The sequence below is a fragment of the Silene latifolia genome, chromosome 9 (genome assembly GCF_048544455.1).
Source record: "Silene latifolia isolate original U9 population chromosome 9, ASM4854445v1, whole genome shotgun sequence".
NCBI lineage: Eukaryota > Viridiplantae > Streptophyta > Magnoliopsida > Caryophyllales > Caryophyllaceae > Silene > Silene latifolia.
Window position 1 is genome coordinate 76017099 of NC_133534.1, and position 5060 is coordinate 76022158.

The 5060-nt window shown below is 36.6% G+C and overlaps 1 non-coding gene across 1 annotated transcript; it reads left to right on the forward strand.

The window, feature by feature from the left end:
* Positions 1–326: 326 nt before the first annotated feature.
* Positions 327–433, forward strand: LOC141603258 (small nucleolar RNA R71). The gene has a single exon (XR_012525148.1). It is a non-coding gene; the product is annotated as a small nucleolar RNA R71 (small nucleolar RNA).
* The last annotated feature ends 4627 nt before the right edge of the window (positions 434–5060 follow it).

Consider the following 5060-nt stretch of genomic DNA (forward strand, 5'->3'; position numbering starts at 1 on the left):
CCGTCATGGCATTAACATGATGCTTTGGTGATTTCGAGGCTTCTTCAAGTCTAGCCATAGCTTTTTCAAACATCAAATTGATTGTGTCAATGTGAGCACTAAGTTGAGCACCCAATTGAGTAACGGAGTCCACTTCATGCTTTCCTCCTCTAGTAGCCTTGCGAGGTCTACAATATTGTGAGTTATGGACCGCCATTTCCTTAATTTTGTTCCAAGTTTGATTGTCATCAACTTCGGTGAACATTCCATTTGATCCCATGTTGAGAATGTTCTTTGAATCTTCATATAGACCGTTCCAAAATTGTTATACCAAGAACCACTCGCTAAGTCCATGGTGAGGACATGAGCGACAACTTCCTTTGAACCGCTCCCAAGCTTCATACAAAGATTCTTCATCCCTTTGCTTAAAACCCGTAGTTTGAGCTCTTAGCATGTTAGTCTTTTCCGGTGGATAGAATTTTTTGTAGAAAGCTAGAGCCAACTTCTTCCAAGAATCAATTCCGAGAGTGGCCTTATCAAGGCCCTTCAACCATTGTTTCGTGGTGCCAATTAGAGAAAAAGGAAATAAGACCCATCGAATTTGGTCTTGAGTTACACCGGTTTGAGAAATCGCATCACAATAGTCACAAAAGGTTTCCATATGAGAATGAGGGTCTTCACTAGGCATCCCCCCAAATTGGCTCCTTTCGACTAATTGGATAAAGGCGGATTTGGCAATAAAATTTCCGGTCAAATGTTGTGGTGTGGGAGTACCATTGGGTAGGTTCTCCTCGGTGGGTACGGAATGTGATGAAAACTTAGGCATTGTGGGTTGATTTTGTATGGTATTTTGTGTTGGGTTCTCCTCACCTTCTCTTGCAAAAGGGTTGATGAACTCAATAGTTGGTTGAATATCTACAACCTCACTAATACCTCTCAAATTTCTCCTAGCATGTCTTCTATTGGTTGTCAAAGTTCTTTCAATTTCACGATCAAAAGGTAACAAATCACCTTGTGACTTTCTAGACATGCAAAATATCAAACAACTCGAAAACAATTAGAACAAAACTTGAGGAGTTTTACTTCCCCAAGGCAAAGAAATATACAACTAATAACAATATAAGAAAATCTAAATCAAGCTAACACCGTCCCCGGCAACGACGCCATTTTTGGTCGGATTTCGGAGCTATATTCTATTTTTCGGAACAATTGTCGTTGGAAGCACCTAGACCAAAACACAATTTATAACTTCACAAACAACTCTACAATTAGTAAAGAGGCAAGTAAAGGTCGGATCCCAATGGACGGGAATTGAGATGAGATTTCTATTGAAACTAGTGGTGTCTTAGGGGTGTCACAATTTGAGTTGATGTAGAAGGTCACTAACTAAATAGCAATGAAAGTAAATAAGCAAGATGAATTGAAAGGATTGTAAACAATTGATAAAAAGCACTAGGGTATCATGGGGTCATAGGGGAATCATGGGAATTGATCATACAAACATGTTCTCAAATTATAAGCAAGCAATTATTGTTGTGATGGATTGAGTTGGGTTATATCTTATAATCCTAGGAAAGTTTGGGTCCCGGAGCTGAATCGATTAGATTGTACAACACCTACAAGCCGACTTAATCTTCCCTACTCAACAACATGCATGGTCTAATGAGACTCGAGTTGGTTTATGTCTTACAAGTCTCATTGAAAAGATAGGTGATGGGTAAAAAATGCAAGGATTCATAGGCTCGCATTTCATCAAACATAACATGTGCATGAGTTGAGATCAAAACAAGCAAGCAAATAAACCATGAAAGCATATTAATTTAAGCATGAATCATTCCCTATGTTGGTTTCCCCTAATTACCCATTAACCCTAGCTAGGTCACTACTCACTCATTATCATGTTGATCATGCTAGCAAGGTTGTCAATCATACCAACAAAAGGAAACATGATGAATAAATGAAAGTAATTAACAATAATTAAAAAGGGATTAAGAGAATTATACCTACTAATGATTCCAATAATAAAGCAAAGAATAAAAGAAGTACTTGATGCTTGATTGAGAGGTTGTCAATCTCTCAATAATAACCCAAATAATCTTCAATTACCCAAAATAAAGGATGAACAAAGGAGAGATTAAGGAAATAATTGATTAATTGTTGATTACAAAACTAAAGAGAGATTTGATTGATATTAACAACTCTAATAATTGATAAGAAGAACATGCTCTTCTAATTAGACTAATGGGGTATTTATAGTGGAAATTAGGTGGATGCATTAGGGTTAACTAAGGGCTAAACTAGTAATTACACTTTTGAGATTTGAGCAGGGAGACGCCGGTATTTTTCGAAGGAAGGGCTTCTTTCTTTGAAACTTGAAGAAACGGATTTGTGCTGGACTGGAATCCGTGAGTCTTAGGCACGGGACGGCCGGATTCTACGGTCTCTTCCCGGGCGTCTTTGGGAGAAGACGCACGTCTTCTGGAGCTGCTGCCCGGGCGTCTTTGAAGGAAGACGCACGGATTGTCGTGCTGGGGACGGCCGGATTCAGGACAATCCGCACGGATTGCTCCTCAGTCTTGCTTCTTCTTCTTTTCTTCCCTTTTCTTCGTAAAATCCTTGAGGATTTCCTTGAGGATGCAAGGATCTTTCCTTAACATTGCTCATCTACTAAAAAATGTACAAAGGCCTTCTAATCTTATCTCTCCTTGATGCTTGGTCATTGAATTCAATCAATTTAGTCTTATTTTGCCATGAAAATGCAAGGTTTGCACTCCTTTCTTACCAAGGACACAAAACCTCAAAGAATATGCAAAACAAAGAACTAAAGACAATAAATGACCCAAATATGCACTAAAAAGCATGGGAACAAGGCTAATTCGGGGACTAAATATGCGCTAATTATGGTCACATCATAATTCCATGAAGGGGATTTAGTTCTTCTTTTTAATTCTAGGTTGAAAATATTTCCGGGTAAGCTTCGTTCTCGGTGGTCTCGGCCATTCCGTGTCACTAAGGTATTTCCATATGGAGCAGTTGAATTATTTGATAAAGCTAAAGGCTGCTTCAAGGTCAATGGTCAGCGCCTTAAGCCCTATATTACTGGTGAACCTATTCATGAGAAAGTAATCTTCACACTTTCTATCGTTCCGCCTGCGAATTAATCTACAAAGGAGTCAGGCTCGTGACGTTAAACAAGCACTGCATGTGAGGCAACCCATGAATCTTTATTGAAAAAAAATAAATAAATAAAAAGAACTAATTAGTACAAGCTAAATTGTACAGGTCACGCTCGTGCTCAAATTTCATGCGACAATGCCTGGTGAGCTCGTTTCCTTTCCCTAATCATTTGATGTTCTTTAAATTCATAAATTGAGGACAATGCTTGGTTTAAGCATGGGGGAGGGTAATTGTATTGATTTAGCTTTTAAATTAGCTTATATTTGTTTGATTTATATTTCATAAAAACACAAAAAAAAAAAATAAATTTGAAAAAAAAAATGCAATTGATTTGTGGCTAGTCTTGTGGATGTTGAGCATAATTTGATCAAGTTATTATCTTCAAATTTACAATGATTTTTCATTTTTGATCACATGAGGTAAGCTAAGACAGCTTCGCCCTTGAATGTCTGATAGAGTTTTTTATTTTGTGCTTTTCTTGTGACACTGAAAGCGGTAAGATGGTTTGAGTAGACTTGTGACAATATAACCATGTGACCAAAAGCTGTGAGATCACATAGCCAAATAAGATTGGGACATCCATGCTAATCTAATTCTTTATTGAGTGGTTTAGGATTAGTACTTACCATTAGGATTGCATGAATGATAGAGGCATTCATTTGTTTATAAGCTACATGAGCTAAAAAGCCGTCCCGGATTTAATATTTCCTATTTGCAACTCCTTTGAGCCTTTAGCCTTATTTATTTGTTAACCCAACATTACAAGCCATTTCCGTACATTATCCTACCCTAGTAAGGGTTAGTGAAGTATTTGTTTTTCTTGGTTTGAGTAAAGCTATGATACAAGCGAAGCATGGGGGACTAACTGATGGTAATTTGGTGAACATTGATATATGAAATGGGTTGATGGTTGTTTGAAAAAAAAAAAAATCGAAGAAGACCAAAGTAATGAAAAAAAAAGAAAAAAGAAAAATCTGAAAAAAAAAAAAGGTCATAGTTGTAATTATTAATAAATGGGGTTCGAGTTTTACTATTTATGAAGGTGTATGTTTTAAATCATGGAATTTGGTAAAAAAAAAAAAAAAATTGGTGTTTGTTCTATATTTCATACGAAGAGTAGTTGTTGGAGGTTTTTGTATCCATACTTCCGACCGACATTTGACAAATTCTTCGCTAACTCTTACTCTTAACACCACATTTCCAGAAAAATCCACACCTTTAACCCCTAGCCCCGTTACAACCCATAAAAGTCCCCTTGACATGTATTAGTCGGCAAGTTTAGGCTTAGTTTTATGTGTAACCCGTGCCTTATAACTCGGACACATGAGAGTAGTGATTTTCCGCGTTTACGTTCCCTAAAGTGAGGGTCCACTGGTTTGTCACTTGTCTAGATGGTTGGTGGTAAGATTGAAAGGTCACTTGGGCACATTACATAATATTTTGTAGGATTTGTTAGGGTGATTGTTCTTGCGAGTTAATTTGTGATCTTAAACTCTATTTCGAAATTAAAATGATTTTGAACTTATGTTTAATTTCTTTTCGAAAACCTTGATTGAATTATTGATATATCCCTTGACTTTTGCCACATTCGACCTTTTGTTGCGTATTAGTTATTTATGCCTATGGAGTTTACTCGAGGACGAGTAAAGGTCTAGCATGGGGGAATTTGTTAAGCACATAATTTACTATAATTTATATACTTATTTTCCATAATTTTACTTATATTTTCGACATTATATTTTATTTTAATAATAAATTACTTCCTAGAAAATCTTACTGCGATTTATATAATTATTTGTAGGAAGGAGCTATTTTGATGCTGATATTAGCTAAACAGCTAAGCGAGACGATGAATAAAAGACGACAAAATAAATACGGACTTCAAGCTCAGATTCAAAACCTCC